General features: G+C 43.0%; 1 protein-coding gene across 1 annotated transcript in view; it reads right to left on the reverse strand.

Moving 5' to 3' along the window:
• PCP4 (Purkinje cell protein 4) overlaps nucleotides 1-17,902 on the reverse strand; it is a 48,585-nt gene that overhangs the window by 11,805 nt on the left and 18,878 nt on the right. The window lies entirely within an intron of this gene.

Below are 17,902 nucleotides of genomic sequence, written 5' to 3' on the forward strand. Positions count from 1 at the left end.
ATGAATCTCACCCTTGAATCCCCCTCCCATACTGGTTAGCTCTCTATTGGTTGTAAAGGCAGCTCAAAGGGACTGGTTCAGATGTAGATATTGTTCTTTAAATGAGTTACACTGCCTGAGCCTGAGTGATGCCTGAAGTACACTATGTAGAATTTCAGATGAACACACTTATCTGCTATTTCATGAGAAATTCTTTCTCACCAAATGAATTATTTAGCCCTTACGAAAAGTATTACACTGAAAGTGCAGCAGCTAAAAAATCTTGTTTGGTCCAGGAAGGAAGAGAAAAAAATAAAGGTAAGCACACCTTCTCACAACTCCATCCATGTGCTCTGATGGAGAGAACAGCTCACCTTCAGCAGAGGGTCAGAATGAACATTTGTTCCCTCTGCTGAGGGAAGCTGCCAGTCCTGCAGCTGATCTGGATCCTCTCATGCTCCCTCAGGAGCTGACTGAACAGTGTGCATAGGTTTTTCTTTTTATAGAAATAGAGTTGAACAGACAAAAAAAACCTGCATCAGCACCTCTGGCTCTCCTTTTCAATTTAATTCAGAGATAGTGAATTTTTGTGTACACTGTGTGCCTTTATGTGTACATCAATAAGATTCCTTCTATAGCTCTAATAAGGGATTACAGCTAACACCACAACAAAAAATATCAAATGCTCCATGTGAACAAGCAGTCAATGGCAGTTTCTGTGAGAACTGCAATTGAATTCACCAGCTTCAGCAAACACCCAACCTCTGCTTTGCAAGAAAGAGCCAGGTGATGGGTGCTGCCATCCTGAAGGGTGGAGGTGCTCCAAGGAACCCTGCTGCACCCAGCATGTGGCAAAGGCAGCCAGAACAGTGCTGAGAATGCAGGAGGAATAAAATGTGGGTGTCAGATGTGCTGGGTGGCCATCTGTAGAAGATGTAGAATTGTATCTGTAGAATAAAAAGTATTGTCATGATTCTCATGGCTGATCCAAGCCAAGGAACATGGACATGAGACTGGGATCTGAGTCAGAGCTCAGAAGAACACAGTGACCACCTCATGGTGCACTCAACAGGGAACTGGGATTTCACAGCACAATTACACTCACATGCTCCTCACATTCCAAGCACACAAGTTACTGCTTCATCATTCCTTAACAGAAGAAATACAGCCCCACCACAGATCCTTGCCATGTTTTTTTTCTTTCCCTTCTCCTGTTGCTGAGGTGGACACGACTACTGGCTCTGAGGCAGAACTGGAGCACAGCTCTGCTCTTCCACTAATTTCCTGTCCCACAGTAATAGAAAAAACCCTGTTGTCACATAGGGCAATTTACTGTTTAGCATAAGGGAGTAAAAAATGGCAGTGAACAGATCCCACAAAAGAGGGGGGAATGAATCCAGAAGGGCAAGGTGTCCTTCTGCAGCCTGTTCATTACCTAAAGGCAGTCAGTGTACTGGGAGGCTAAAGCCTGGAATCCTAACAAGTCAATACCAAAGCTCTGTGGGATTTCTTGTCCCTGCCTTTAGCCTCTGTATTTATTGAGTGAGGGCTGATGGTTGTAGGGTAATGTAATTTTCCAAGCCTTTCCAAAGCAGCAAAGATAATGAGCAAGGTCGGGCTCCAAAACCACTAGACAATACTTTAAATCCTGCTGCTACATTTTTTTCCCCTTTCCCCCCATGTTTTAAAAAAACAGAATTCCAAAACTTCTAGGTCCTAGGCACTGACTCAGCAACATCCTCTTTTGAACTCCATGCTATTTCAGATAAAATTTCAGATAAAGGGTGGAAGGGCTGTTCTCCCCTGTGATCTGACAAGCATCTGACTAAAGTGTAGATCATCAAGGTTTATTTCAGGTGTCTAGCAAGGAGGAGTATCCACCTTTTTATAGCCTGTGTATTGATTAATCACACCCACACACCTTTTTATTTTATTTTTTTTCAATGTGGGTAAAAGCAAGCATGTTTTTCCAGAAGGAAGGAGCAAGCAGGTCCATATTCCAGGCTCTTTATCTACATCAGGAGGTTATGGAGCAGGGGAGTGAAAATGGCCTCATTATCCTGACAGATGGTGCACTTAGCAAACCCACACAGAACACTGAGGACACAGAGGAAGGTTGTACGTGCTGGAAGTGTGCTGCATTTGTGAGGGACCACACTGGCCCTGCAGCCTTGCTGCTTTCAGAGCTGGAACAAATCCCTTTTGTCATCCCCTGCCTCCTTCTCCAGAAGGGACTGTCCCCTCTTTTAATCCTCCCATCCTGCAACATCTCAAAGGAAGATCAGAAAGTTTCCTCTTTTTCAATCCAAAAACATGTTAAGGCATTAACAAAACAAAAAGCAAGTTTTATTAACATGAGCTGTCTAGAAGAAAAGGAGGGTTCCTATCCATCTCATCTTGGTTTTCACCTCACTAAGTTTTCACCTGCTGCCTTTTAACAACAGCTATTTAAAATCAATTTTATCAGGAGGGGTGGCCATTGATTTAGCTAAGTGCTGCAATTGCAATTAGAAAGTTATTAAACCCTGTGCCAGATAGACTAATTGACATGAAAATCTAACTGAGGCCAGGGGATAAAGGTTTCTCTCCTGCTTCATCTCTAAGTTTATTGCACACATAAAGCTATCTTAAAAGAACATTCAGGTTGCAAAGCTGAACATGAGAAAGTTAATAAATGACAAAATGAACTGACACCATTAGGCAAAATTAACTGAATCATTGAGTGGAGAACTTTAATTTTTGACATTGAAACGTTCATGGTCTTAAAAGCACAGTGTTTCTTAGATTTAAAGCCAAAAAAGAATGTATTTTGATGCAACATATGGACACCCACATGGCTCCTCAGCACAGATGCTTGGAATTGTTAAATGCAGCCCCAGTTTTAATGGAGTAACTGGCAGTGGTGGGAGGCTGCTGTCCTGTTCCTGAATCAGCAGGAAAGGGAAGGAACCTGACTGTTTTTTGGGTGGGTTCCTAAAGCTGATGGGAAAGGAGCAATGAGAAAACCCTGCTGCCTTCAGAGGTGGTGGCTGCTCTGTTCCAGCTCCTTTGTCCCAGCCCCAGCTCTCCCCCAGCCCCCATGGTCACACAGCTCCAGCAGACCTCAACAATGTTGTGTCCTTACCTGGCTGCTCCTGCTCCCCAGAATTGCACCAGGACATGCCCTAACCTCAAAATTCCAGCCCAGTCCCTTCCCACACCAGTTAACTCCTGTTCTCACATCCCAGCCCATATTCCTCCCTCCCAAAATTATCAAATCCTGCCCAATCCTCTGTGGTTCCAGCTTCCTGACAACACCTACTGAACTCCTTTGTAATTCCATCCTTTGACCTCCCTGCTCCAGCTTCTGGGACCCTCTGCTCCCAAGGAAGGAGGCACATTTTTTCCTAAGCAATTGTGATGTTTTGGGAGCACAGAAAGGGCACAACCCTGCCTTTGGCTTCAGCTCCTGGCCAAAGCATGGCTGAATGTAGCAGCAATTAAGGAAAACCATGATTTCCTGAAGCCTTTCAAAAACAGTGTTGGTTTAATTGCTTTTGTGTTTACTATTTGGCTCAGTGATGTTGGGTTTTCATGGCAAAAAAACATAATTAGCTGCTTCACTGAACTCACACAAATGTAAGACTTGTCCTGCTAAACATTTATAACTTGGCCTGTATAACAGATAGAAAAGTCACATCCCAGATGACAAATCTTACATTTCTGTTCAAAATGACAAAGGCTCAAAGCAGTCAGACAAAAGGCCACCAGAAACTGTTTTTAATTTCTTGATGTGCTAACATTTTGCTCAAGCCTCATTTTTGGAAACTACTGGAATGACTTTGCTGAACCCTTCCAAAATAATTCTGCTTGAGGCAAGCCATCAAAATGACAAATTTCAGCCTGAGCAATTGGATTTTGGCAAGGTTGTGTACAACTGAAAAGGGAGCTTTTAACCAGCAGAGTTCAGCAGCTGTTAATCGGCCTTGCCACCAGTTCAGACTGCAATGAGCAAAATAACTGCATATAATACCAATGAAGGAATGTAAACTAAATGAAATAAAAGTTATGGATAGCTGGAAAATCTTTAAAAGGGATCAAAAGCAGAGGGTGAATGTTACTCTGCTGGTGTTTTGAAAGTTGCCAATGATTTCTTGAAGATATAAGCACAGGGAAAAAATTGAAAACAGTTGAGTCACTTAAAATGACTACATGAAAGACAAAAAATTAATCTGAGTAGTGCTTTACACATTCTGTGCTGAGGAATTTCTCTCACACATCTCTGCTACTCATTTAAAAATTCTCTAGAAAACATTTCCCCTATGTGAATTTAAACCCTGATGGGCAGTTTTTAAGGTCTGCCTGGATTTACAGACATGTCACATTTTCAATAAAACTGGTCAGAAAGAGCATCTGAGCTGACACAGGGCTGGCCAACCTCAGATCATCTCTGCAGCCTCTGTTTTCTGATCTAGAGAGATGCCCTCTTCCTCCCCCTGTTTCTGAGGATTACAAGGACATGAGCTTACAAGCATCCGGAAGGACTGAACCTTTCTTGCATCTGCTCTGCCTCAGAAAACACAAACTGGGTTGGTTCAAGGAAGGATTTAAGTTGGGACTCACATCCCACACTGCCTCCACACAGGATACAGCACACCCCAGTCCCTGTTCCAGTCTGCTGCTCACATTTTAGAATGGAAACAGAACCAATTAATTTTTTTTCTCCTTCCTTCCTTCCTTCCTTCCTTCCTTCCTTCCTTCCTTCCTTCCTTCCTTCCTTCCTTCCTTCCTTCCTTCCTTCCTTCCTTCCTTCCTTCCTTCCTTCCTTCCTTCCTTCCTTCCTTCCTTCCTTCCTTCCTTCCTTCCCTTCCTTCCTTCCCTTCCTTCCTTCCCTTCCTCCCTCTCTTTAAAAACCTCTTTGTCTCTTACATGTGTTTTCCTTCTTCCAGGTGACTCCTTACCCTTGCTTAAACCTAGTCTGAAAAATTGTTTGTGAGACTGAAGAGGAACTTCAGGTGAGGGTCACTATGACCCCAAATTAGAGTATTAGTCAGGAGCCTTCTTTCTGGCAAATTAATTTTCTTTACTAATGATCCAGACTGCAAATTTGCCTGGGAAAAGAGGAGGGGAAATGAGCCAGTTAGAGGGAGAAGCAGCACTGGACCTGGCTGTGCTGGAGAGACACAAAATTCTCTGGGGGAGGAGAAGGAATGAGAGGTGAGACAAGAAATGAGGGAGACAGGAAGAGAGGCAGACAGAGAAGACCCTGCCTGTGGAAAAGATTAAAGGAATGAAGTTTTATGAAGAAGTTTATGATCCATCACAGCAGCCTGGCTTGCCTGGCAGGAAGGACCAGGAATTTGGAATCACCCCAGAGCACCACAGGCTTCATCCCACTGCCATGGGCACATTCAATTGTTGCCTGTAACAAGGGGTCACAGTGGCAGGAAAATATCTACTTACATAAGCCAGTGACTGGTTAAAAGCTTCAATAATGTGAGTGAATGTCTCTTGAGCCTTGCAAAAACCAGCAGAAACCACTTCCAGGAGAGCTCTGACAATGTGCACCAAGGATCTGAGTGTTTTCTAGTGCTCACCTCAGTCTGTGCAGCCTCTCCTGGCTTGCAAAAAGCAAACCTGCTTTTTTTTAACCAAATCAATCAGATTTTCTCCTGAAACAACTCGCTGGTGGGGGCAGAACACCCTGGGGGTTTTTCTGAACTGCCTGGACTGAAATTCCACATTGCTTTTGTTTTGTTTTCTGGCACGCTTGGCCAAGCTTACCAAGTGTTTTGTCACATTCAGACAGCATCACTTACAACAACAAAAGGTATCCCTGACACCAGCAAAGGAGGCTGGCAGCTCTGGGCTGCATCACTCCCTAGCTCAGAAATTACACTGAAATCAAAAAAAGTAAACTCAGCCTTTTGCTGCCACAAACACACAGCAGAACAGAAGCAGCTGCTCTCTAACTCAGCTGAAGTTAATTGTTGGTTTTTATTCTGCAAGTTCAGTCAAGAAATCCAGCCCCAAATATGCATCACAGCACTACAGAATCCTGCAGAGAACTACCTGCAGCCACAGAAAATTACTGTGGTGTCCAAAGAGTTGTGGGAGACTCAAAACAAGGGTCAAATTTATGGTAGTTAATAAATCTTTTCATGCCAAGTTTCAAGTCAATTTGGATATGTTTATAGTTTGGAGAGGAAAACAGTAACTTCTCAGTGGTGTCACATAGTACCCACTCAAAAAATAATGGCAGTTGTGGATGTGCTTAAATTTAATTTCACCTAAACTTGAAACTTAGAACCAAACTGAGCTGGAATTAAAAGCTCACACAAACAGTTATATGGGGAGACATTACAAAGCACTGGTATCCCTTGATGCAGCTTTCTTCACTGGCTTTTTTGTGTCCATCATCTTCTACTGCAAGAAGAAAAAGAACTAATAAAAGGAAAGAAATAAGTATTCTAATTCCAGCTCAGTCTGGACTTCAGCCAGTCCACCATGTAATAGCAAAAATGCTAATGTTAGCTGCAGTAATCTTCTTAAGATGATGAATAGAGACCAAAAATCTACACTAACTCTGCTGCATCTGAGAACAGCTTCTGGACTGTGTTGTTCCCAAGGTTTGCCCATGGCATGGGGAGGAATGGGAGGATTTGCCAAAAATTACATTTTCTTTTTGATGTTCTTCCATAATGGAATGGTTCTGAGCTCAGGAACCTCTGGAGGATTCCATCTCATGACTTAAGTCTTTTGCTTTTTATTTCTGTGGTCCTTTGCTGTGAAAGCCATAAATACTTAAACAAGGATTGTGACCCATTTCTCTGGCCTAGCTCTGGAAAAGCTTCAGAGGGGTCCAACCAACCCTGCCACACCTGGTCCTGCTGGGCAAATGGCACAGGAATACACACTATTGTTTATGGATCATCAATCTCCAAACTTCCCCTGGGGTCTAGAAAAGCTATTTCTTTCTCTTTAATTTGACAGAGGAAGGAATTGACACCAAAGAAGTTTGTCTGAGATCAAGTGGTGCTGATGGAGAGATGATTGATTGGCAGAGCCAATGTCTTGCCCTCTGCTGACAGCATCCATCACCCTTTGACAGAAAAGGTCCAAACCTCCACATCTTCCATTTGTCTTCTTACCTAAAATAAGCCAGGGATGTTTTTTCCCCCAGTTTCTCCACATCTCTGCCTGCCAGAGGCAGAGCTCACCTGAGACACAGAGCTCTCACCAGAGAGCAGGGAGTTTTGTTGTGAACAGATTCATTGGAAAGGTCACCAAGAAATTTCTGCCAGTGACAAATACAGCAGTCTGCTTGATGAATACAATCATTAGGTGAGATTAAAATACACATTTTCTGCTAGTAATTATTCTGCTGGCTGCTAGACCCAGAGGTGGCTGCTTCAGGACACCAAACAGCCTTGGGTCCAGCTCAGCTGTGTCTCAATGTCCTTCCCTTGATGGGTTCTGTCCCCTGAGAGGCGAAAAGAAGGAGATTGTGTGATCCTCACCTGTGCTCTGTGAACCCAGAAAAGCCAGGGTGAAGGTTTATGTGCTCCCACCATTCCTCAGGATGGGACCCAAATGTAACTGGAGGTCTGGAATACACAAAGGTGTATCCACACCTTCCCTCAAAGGCAGCACACCTGGTAACCTGCATTCAGCTCTGAAATCAAAGGCCATATTAAACAATTCCTCAGGCTTGATTAATCTCATCTCTGTTTGGTTCTACCACACAACAAAGGATGCTGCTCAGAATTTTCTCCACAGCTAATTCCTGCAGCCCAGAATTTTCCCCATGGCCAATCCCTGTCAGACACCTGGGTCAGAAATTCTCTGCAATGTCTGTGGGCACTATAAACTAAATTTTAGGTGTCTATCAGTATGAGATCTTTAACTTAGATTAGGTGCTGCAGCAATAGGAACTGTTGGATTAGCACAGGCACATAATGAATTCCAAAATCCTGCAGTAACGTGTGGTGCTCCTGGCTATTAGCCTGGGTTTTAATTAGTTTGTGCTAATGAATATATTTGTACATGTCCATCTTTTATTGGCAGCTTTTAGAGGTGTAGTAAATTGGTCACTGTGGAGTGCCAGTGTTTCACTAAAACCTAAGGAATAATTAATGCTTTCTCCACCTAGAGTCAACCAGCAGTCTCAGGGGGTTTTAGGTATAAATTAGAATGAAAGATGAGATACTCAAAATACAGTTAGAGAACTCATTCATCAACAGTGATTAAATAATGTCACTGTGAGACCCTGGAGAAGTGCTGAGAGCTGATTTCCAGCTCTGGAATACCCACACCATCTCCCAGGAGCTGCCACAGCACCCTGCCCTATTTTTTTTTTTCCACTGTGACTTTCAAAATGCCTTTTCCATATCCGGTGCTATCCAACTCTCTTCTGTTCTTGGAAATTCCTCCTTGGAAAATATGTATTTTTCTCAGTCTTTCCTATCCATTACAAATGTGGGCTGGGGGAAAAAATGAACCAATACCAAGAGTGCTTGTCTAAAGCAAATGCTTACATCAAATCCAGTATCCTGGCTAACAAAATCCTCAAGCCAGAAAATATCTGGATGTTTTCACATCCATATTTCCACAAGAAAAGGACTGTGAGAGCTGGCACAAGGTGATCAGGATAAGTCAAACCTGAATAAGGATGGAGTGGTTTGAGATGAATTTAAGGAAAAATTAAATGTCCAGGTACAAAACAGATATTATTTTATTACATTATTTTTATTATTTTGTAATGTTAGTATTACCCACAAATTCCTCAGCCTTGAGAGTGCTAAGCAAATTAGAAACCTAAATCAAATTAAGATCTATGAACACCAGGCTCTCCAGAAGAGGTCATTCTGATAAACACAAAAAGTACATTTTTCTGCAGATAACAGAGCTTTATGTCTCTCTCATGGATGTGCACTCAAAGAGCCAGACATGAAGAATTTCACCCCAGACTTACAGAAAGAGGCACAGGAACCCAAGACACAAGTGGGGCTTTGAGACACTCCTCTCTTCCCTTGGACAAGCAACCCAAGCCTTTTATGTGAGGTGCTGAAATATTCTGAGCACAGGGACTGAAGGTGAAATGTTGTGCTGGTTCCTGATGCAACATCTAATTCCTTCCTGCTTTTGGTTCTGGCCCCCAGTTCAGCACAGCACCACATTTTCACCATGTCTGTAACACTCCTGCTGCTCTGAATTCTGGTGCCTGCTTACACAAGGGAGCCTGATAAATCCAAATTACAAGCTAATTTTGGAGCACCGAGCTAAGTGCCTGAAGACAGCTGTGTGCTACAAATTAAAATCTTAAAAACCTTCAGAAAAAAAAAAATGATTAATCATTTACCGATTGCTAACAGAGCTCTTAAGTAGGAAAGTATTTTCATCTCATTTACAAACCCAAGTCAGAAGAAAACAAAAGCCTGTGGTGTGAAGTAAAGCAGATCTGTGTACAGTTATGTGTGTACAGTCAAAAAGAAAAGTGATGTTTCCACAACAGTAAATCCTGGTAACCACTGTTGGGCATTGATTGTGTTCCTCTTTCATTTTTCACTTCTACTAAATTAAAAAAAACATGCTGCTCAGCTATATGCACCTCTTGTAGCCTTTTAATCATCTCTTGTTAGAGTCAGGGAACGTGGAGAGATGAATCTCCAAGTTGTTCTAGTCAGCCCAGCTCCATGGATCCCCAAAGGAAATATTCCAGTGCCAGTCAGCCCAGCTCCATGGAACATTCCAGTGTCAGTCAGCCCAGCTCCATGGAACCCCAAAGGAAATATTCCAGTGCCAGTCAGCCCAGCTCCATGGATCCCCAAAGGAAATATTCCAGTGCCAGTCACCCCAGCTCCATGGAATATTCCAGTGCCAGTCAGCCCAGCTCCATGGATCCCAAAGGAAATATTCCAGTGCCAGTCAGCCCAGCTCCATGGAATATTCCAGTGCCAGTCAGCCCAGCTCCATGGATCCCAAAGGAAATATTCCAGTGCCAGTCAGCCCAGCTCCATGGAATATTCCAGTGCCAGTCAGCCCAGCTCCATGGATTCCCAATGGAAATATTCCAGCTCCCACATCCCACTGACTCCAATCCACACCCCAAACCCCCCTGGATGATGCAGGGGCAGATTAATTTCAAAGGGAACTTTATGGGCGTTACCAAGATTATTGAGGGGCTGGCTTGAGCTGTGTCCTCCCTTTGGGTCAGCACCAGCACCAAGGCAGAGCTAAAGGCTCCTGCTCCCAAGAAAACACATTTTCCAGGCAGTGCACATTTGTGGAAGCCAGCCAGTTACGTGCCAGTCACAGAAAGAAGGCTCCTTCTCCCTGGTGCACAGTCAGGCAGCTCACTGATAATTACAGACTGATTTCCAGAAGAAATATGGCACTTGTCAAAGGCATCATTTCAATTCTGTCTTTCCTTGTTAACACTTGATGGGAACTCCAGCATATTTATGATTCATCCAAAAGGCAAAACTCACCAGCACCACCACAGCTTTTTATTGCTTAATCTAATTTTTTCTTCATTTCTAATCACTGACTTTTTCCCCCCTAATGACCTTGTCTGATCTTCCAGACAGAATCTCAGAAAGGAGCTGGGCTACCCCCACCTTTCAGGTGTTCAAATGCCCTCTGGAATGAGGCACCTCATGATGATTTCCTCGGGTTTCTGATCTCAGGAATGCTGCAGTTCTACTAACTTCTACCTCCTGCAAAGGAGCAGACTGTGAGGGACCATACAGAAATATATATAACTGCCATACATGTGTTCATCTCTCACATTTTTAGAAATGCAGCCGGATTTTCGGATGCGCTCGGTTTGAGAACATCGCATCCACGCAGGCACACAAGGTTCCCAAAAGCTGTGTGCAGGCACTGTGTGCAAAACAAAGATCCCATAAATTAATCAAGTTGTTCTCCTGGCAGGCTGGAAAGAAAGAGGTGGACCAGGGCAAGAATTGTTATTGTTATCTCTATTTTTAAATACTTGGAAGACTCTCAGTAACTATGGTGGTGAGGACCATATAAGTACCTAGACAGATTCACTGGTAGCACGAGTATTAACTGGGAAGATTCTCCATGTCAAAGGTACCTTTATATTTTGAAATAATTTCCCTTTTTTTAAGCCCTTAAAAAGCAGGTTTAAAAAGCTGAAATTTTTATTCTAAGCTTGTGCTGTTCTGCTCTGTATTGTCTTTTCCTTGTGGGACTTCTGCATTTAAAAAAGGAAAAAAACCCCAAAACATGCAAGAAAAAGCTGCATAATTAACATTATACAGCAACATACTGACAGATATCTTTCATGTGGATAATGCTGTATTCTTTGTGTGGGAAGATGGACTTATTTGGGAGTCATGAGAGTGGTTATAAATGATACACAAAATGAAAACTTGCAGGGAATTCCAGAGCCAGGGCACAAGCCAGACAACAAGAGCACTGCTGTTAATTGATGAAACTTTTAAGACAATCTTTTTTTTTTTTTTTTTAAAGATGCTTCTGCCTAAACTTTTAAAAAATGAAATCTCCTTGTTACCAGATGAGGTTCAGCTGTAATGCACAGTGTCAAAGCCAACTTGACAGGTACCAGAAAAATAAAAACAATATCTACTCTTTCAGAAGCATCACTTCAGTTCAGATCACACACATTGATCAGACTCCCCCAGAGGCTCCTCTCCATGAAACCAGATGGTCACTGCACATGGACAGGCACATGTGGGTGTAGGTGAAGTTTCAGTGCAGAAGGTGCCCACATTATCTCAAACACACATCATAATCATCACTTTACAAGTTTTGTTGCTGGATAAACACCAAAAATTGTTGATTAGAGACTTTTGTGAACAATCTTTCACTGCCTTCATCACCCCAAATAAATAAACACACAGTATTACTCTAGAGAGGACTCATGCTTATCCCTAAAATTCACCTAGGAGAGGAAATAAAGTTCATGTATAATTCCCTTCTCTTCCTCTCAGCATCCTCTCCAGGGAAGATCTGTGAGCAATCCCAGAGCCTTGTTATTAAAGGCTCAGTGTGCCTCTGACTGAGCCCTGCTGGCTGCCTGCAGGGATGGGCACACTCCTTGTTAAACACAAAGCAAGAGAACCAGGCAGGAGAGGACCTGAGACATCTCTGCTTTGGTTCTGGGCAAACTTTGTGTGCAGCTGTCCCCAGGGAAATGCCCAAACTGAAACTCAGCAGTTTCCTGCAGTGTTTTTTACCATGCCTTGAGATGGGATTCATCTAGAACTGTTCACTTGGGACTTTTTCACCTCTCATCTGATCCACCCTCAGCTACAGATCAGAGTGTTGAGTTCTCACAGGATTTTTACACCTCTCCCTGAGCCTCAGTGATCTGTACATGCCCGAACACAACTTATGTAACCATGCTGAGGGTTCAGACACTTTTGGGTTTAGGCTCTGTGAAGGTGTTATGGTATTTGGTGGTTGCAGACAAGTCTGGGAATGCTGCTGAGGCACAGACTTTTTATTTTAAGAGATGTGGGATGAGGTACAACAAATCATTCTCATTTCACTTCCCAAATCCCCACTAGTGCTGGCTAGACTGGATGAAATAGGGCAGAATTTGGCTCTGGATGTAGGCTGAAAGTAGAATAAGAGGGACTGCATTACTGGGAGATCATATCTGAAGCACCACTTAAAAGGGATGAGAGAATTTTAGAACACCACAGTGAAAAGAGACAACAAGCTAATTTCCCTGCCAGCTCTCAACCCATCACCCAGGAAAACTCAATATTAATTACCTCCATCCAATACTCCCCATCCTCACTCCTGATTAGTGCTGTGGGGGTGAAATATCAGCAGTTTGAAAGGGCTGGGTGGGGTTTTTTTACATTGATTCAGCACTTGCTTGCAATTCTGAAGATTCATCTCTTGCCACACAAGCAATGTTTTGTGGGAAAGAAAATGCATGAGCATTGCAATGCAGCAGTTCAGGCTCTGTCCTTTCTTTGGACTAAAAAATGTGACCTTTAGACCCAGGAAGATACAGCAAACCATGTTCCATGAGGTCCTTTGAATATTTATACAAGTTACCCTCATGTGTTCCCCTCCCTCCTCAGAATCGTTTTTTCCACCACCAAGTTTATTTGTAGGGCTGTTCCCAAAAACAGCACATTTTTTACGCAGTCATTGGAGAATATTAGTGGAAAATTAATTTTGAGTTCTTAAAGAGATATTTATATTAGCCCATACTACAATAATGATCCTGGCCTCTAGCCAGGAATTGAAGCTCTATTAAGCTAAGCACTCTACATAAATAACTATGAAGATTATTATTCACTCTGTCGGATCTGGCAAGATTTTTTTTTTATTCCTGAATGCAGTGAACAGAATTTCCCAAATTTCTTGAATAGAAGGAGTGGGTGAATGGACTGCTGATAACTCTGCAAGATGCCTATCCCTACACCAGAAAAATTTACTAGAGAGAGATCTCTGTTCTCCCACACAGAATTGCTTTGCAATTGTTTACCCTTACCCTTAATGTTTTCTAGAAGCATTCAGACTGAAGTGACTCCATTTTAGATGTAAAATATAAGAGTTTACTTTATTAACTCTACTGTATCTTCATAGAGGCATCCCATGGATGAAACACTGAATATTTATTCATGCATCATTTTCTGAATGCCCCAAAGCAGAGCTCATACACTGACAAATGTTTGGGAATGAGATGGAACTGAAAATACAACTGACCATCTTGCTGTGATGGGATTAATCCACCATGACATCTCAGTTCATGCAAAACCTACTCATTTTCATTTCACTCAGAGCCAGGAAGGCACAGAATTCATCCCATGGAAACACTTACTTGGTTATCATAAATATTCATGTTACTGAATGATAAATCTCATCTTCCAAGAAAAATTATTAATACCAATTAATAATCACATGCTTTATGTACTTTGAGAAGAAAGGGCGAGATCTATTAATAGGAAAAAGAGCGATTCTAAATTTGAAGACAGAAATAATTGGTTCTGATGCAATTGTTTCCCTGGCAGTTGTGCTGGGCTATTAAAGAGTAGATTGCATGAGAGCAGCTTGCAAATTACACCACAAGAAAAAAAACAATACAGGGCAATGTGAAGCAGAACAAGAAGTGACAAGTGTTAACCTACAAAGGAACTTTGTGACATTGCCAAGGTCACAGAGAAGAATCACTTCACTAAGAATAGTCGGGGGGGGGGAACATTCTGTTTTCATATTTGCATCTGCAAATATGATTGTCCCAACTAATCAAACCAGGTGAGCATAAAGGAAATTACAGCTTCTTATCCCACACTGAGCTGTGTGGGAATAGCAGTGCTGCCTTCCCTTTGGATTTTCTACCACAAGGAACAGAGTTATGTAACAGGTTTAAAGTTATGTTTGCAGTTTCACAGAGAAGCATCTCTTGGGTTTCAGGTAGACTGAGGTCCTCCAAGGTCCCAGTGAGGTAATGGGTTCAATAACCAGATTGTTTAACTTGTTTGACTTGTTCATCAATGACCTGGATGAAGGGGCAGAAGTCTCCTCAGCAAGTCTAACAACGCCACAGAGCTTGGAGGAGCAGCCGATCCCCCTGAGGGCTGTGCAGCCCCTCAGAGAGACCTCAGCAGCTTGGAGAGATGGGCAGAGAGCTGTCTGAAATTCAACCAGGGCAAATACAGGGTCCTGCACCTGGGAATAAATAACCCCAGGCTGGGGGTGACCTGGGAGAAGGGTCTGGGGTCCTGGGGGACACCGAGCTGTCCCTGAGCCAGCAGAGTGTCCAAGGGGTCCTGGGGCATCGGGATGAGCATTCCCACAGGTCAGGGGTGACCCTGCCCCTGTGCCCAGCCCTGGAGGCACCTCTGGGTGCTGTGCCCAGCTCTGGCTCCTCAGCACAGCAGGGCCAGGAGCTCCTGGAGCTGAGCCAGGGCCTGGAGCATCTCCGTGCCCAGGAAAGGCTGAGGGAGCTGGGGCTGCTCAGCCTGGAGAGGAGCCCCAGGGAGAGGGGCTGGGCCTGGGGGCCCTGGGTCTGTCTGTCTGTCCCTGTCTGTCTGTCCCTGTCTGTCTGTCTATCTGTCCCTGTCTGTCTGTCTGTCCCTGTGCCCAGGCAGGCTCAGAGCAGCCCCAGGCTCTGCTCCAGGCCCAGCAATGGCCCCAGAGCCACGGGCAGGGGCTGAGCCCAGCAATTCCCCCTGCACAGGAGGCACAACTTCTGCCCTGGGCAGTGCCCAGCCCTGAGCAGAGCCCAGACAGGGGCTGGAGTCTCCTCCCTGGGGATGTTCCAGAACATTCCAGCTGCACACAGCCCTGTGCCCTGTGCTGTGGGAGGTGTCCCCAAGCTGTCCCTCTGTGTCCCCTTCCATCCCCAGCCATGCTGTGTGCACAGAGCAGTCCCTGCTGCTGAAGGGAGCTTTGCTAAGAGCTGCCACTGCTGCTCTGGGGTAGGAACTAAACACAATTAAGGATAGAGCCTGCTCCTGTCCAAGGAAGGTCAAACAAGAACATGCATTTGTGTCTACCCAAACCATCCCTGCTATAAAAGGAATCCTCAGAGACTGAATTTCCCTGGGTGCTGCTTGGTGACAGCAAGGCCATACATGTCTTCAAAGAGGGACACTGCTGATTGCCATGGTCATTATTTTATTTTCTTCAGTTTCAACATAACCTAGAGGCAGGCCCAAAATTCATTTTCTACTGCAATGCACGAACAAAGCTCGACCCCACAGCGTCTCACTGTGTGAATCAAACCCTGAGAAAAGCCAAGCATCTTTATTTGTTGTCTGAGCCAGTTTTCAGCAGCTTTTCCTGATCTGTAAACAAGAGCAAAGACAGCAACCAGACCAGTTTGCCTTTGCAGACATTGTCAGAGAATGACTTTTCTTTTTTTTCCCTTCCTTTTTATAAGATGAAAGAGTTTTTTGTTTCTCCACCTTCCCTCCTTTTCAACAAGCAACAGAGAAAGTTTTCTTTTGACAGGGAAACAAACACTTGAAGAAGAGGCTAATAACATTTAAGACATGGACATATTGCAGACTTCTGGCCAGAAAAACATGGAACAGAGGATTTATATTGTGCATGTAGGTTTAGAGCACACCCCAATTTTCAGAGCAATAAATCACTGCTTGAGTTCTAACCACACAGAGCTAATAAAGACAAAGAGTTACACAGCTCTGCTTCTTTGATTTAGCGTTCAATCTCAGGTTCAAAGTTCTGATTCTGCTTTATTTTTATGCAAGCATGTGGGCTGGGGAGATCAGAGGACTCTATTCCATCTCCCCTGCTGCTCCTGTGTTTTATGTAGGTGACAACTTTTCTGCTATAATTTCATTACAAAAAATAATTGGTATCTATTTACCTAAGATTAACTGTGCCTCTATCTGTGTATGTTATACATAAAATTATGCTACAACTAGAACCATATATATTTTTGAATTAATGATGCAGCCCTTGCTCACTCAAAATCCCCACTAAGAAAAAAAAAAATTGCTTTTAAAAAGGCTGCAGGATCAGTAAATCTAAGCTAAACTTGACAACAGAACGATTTTATTCTGGAAAAAAATATTTATTTGGGAAAAGAAATTCAAGGCAAATGAGCTGAGTTCATAATGTGCTCAAACAGAAAAGAGAAAAACATGCATCCCATGCTGCCCGAATGGCTGACATAATTTTGCTTGCTTTCCTTCCCTGTTAACTTGAAAATGCAAATTGCTTTGCTGTCAGGGTACATTTGTTCCCACTAATTCAAGACACGATAACAAGCCAAAATATTTATTTGTTGTTTTTTTTTTTCCACTCCAATTTGTGTTTTATCATAGTGGGAGCATCATCTATGGATTTCATTTACTGAAGCATTACGCAAACAGCCCTTATGGGAAAGTCACCTCCCTGTAATAGGAAAACTATCCATAAAGAAGGCTCTAAATGCTTTAGGATGTGTTGCCTCAAAGGGCCCAAAAATTCTACTCTGACCAACACTTAAAAGGCCAAAACACAAATCCAAATTAACTGCTCAAATGACCCACTGGAAAAGCCTTGGCTTTTCACAGAATGGAGTTGGATGTTTCCTGATTTTCAGGGGATGGGATGGACACAGAACACATTATTTTCATTAAAACTGGATGAGCAAACAGGAGCAGAGAGCACATTTTATAGTTCAATCCTCTTTCTGATGCTGCTTCTTTTTCAGCTGGGTATATTAAAAATATACTTTTTTTTTTAATATTTTCCTTTGGAAAATGTTTCTGATGGTAACTGGCTTTTAATCAATTATCACTTGTGTAAAGCATTTCTGCTCCTATAAGAAATAAAATGAGAATTCAGCTGATAAAACCCCAAAAAATTACTGTTTTCCTGAAAATTCAGTTTTGCATTCTTCTGGGGAAAGAAAAAAAAAATCCACATTTTTAATTAGAACTTTTTGTGCCACTTAAAGGGCTGAAATTGGTCTCTGCCAGCCCCTTTGTTAAGGTCTGAAAAAGCCCTGTGGAGCTCATTGGAGGAGTGGAGATGAGTCCAGACTCACTTCAGTGATGAAATTTGGAGCCTCTTTCCCATCTGGTCCTTCCATAAGAGCTGCTCCATCCACAGCTTCTCTCTAACAACACTCAAAGGAGGTCTAAACAAGTGGATTTTAACTTTGGTATCTTAGTTCTGGGCCTAAAATCAGGTAGGATTAATCAGACTAGAGAAACTCTACGAGCAAATCCTTTGGAACTTTATTTCTCTTCACCTTCCTCATTCATGGAGCAGCTCACAATACCCCACCTTATTTTTGGTGTCCTTTTCACACATATTTAATCTTGTTTTAGCCCCATTTGTGTCTGCTCTGACTTCTGTGAAGTCCTTTGGTTTACCACAGTACACACTCAGAAAATACTCTGGGTCTAAACATACAAAGGGTTTAAACAAACAAATAAACAAACAAAGGGTTTAAACGTACAAATATAAAAAA

This window comes from Catharus ustulatus, chromosome 2 (genome assembly GCF_009819885.2).
Source record: "Catharus ustulatus isolate bCatUst1 chromosome 2, bCatUst1.pri.v2, whole genome shotgun sequence".
Classification (NCBI taxonomy): Eukaryota; Metazoa; Chordata; class Aves; order Passeriformes; family Turdidae; genus Catharus; species Catharus ustulatus.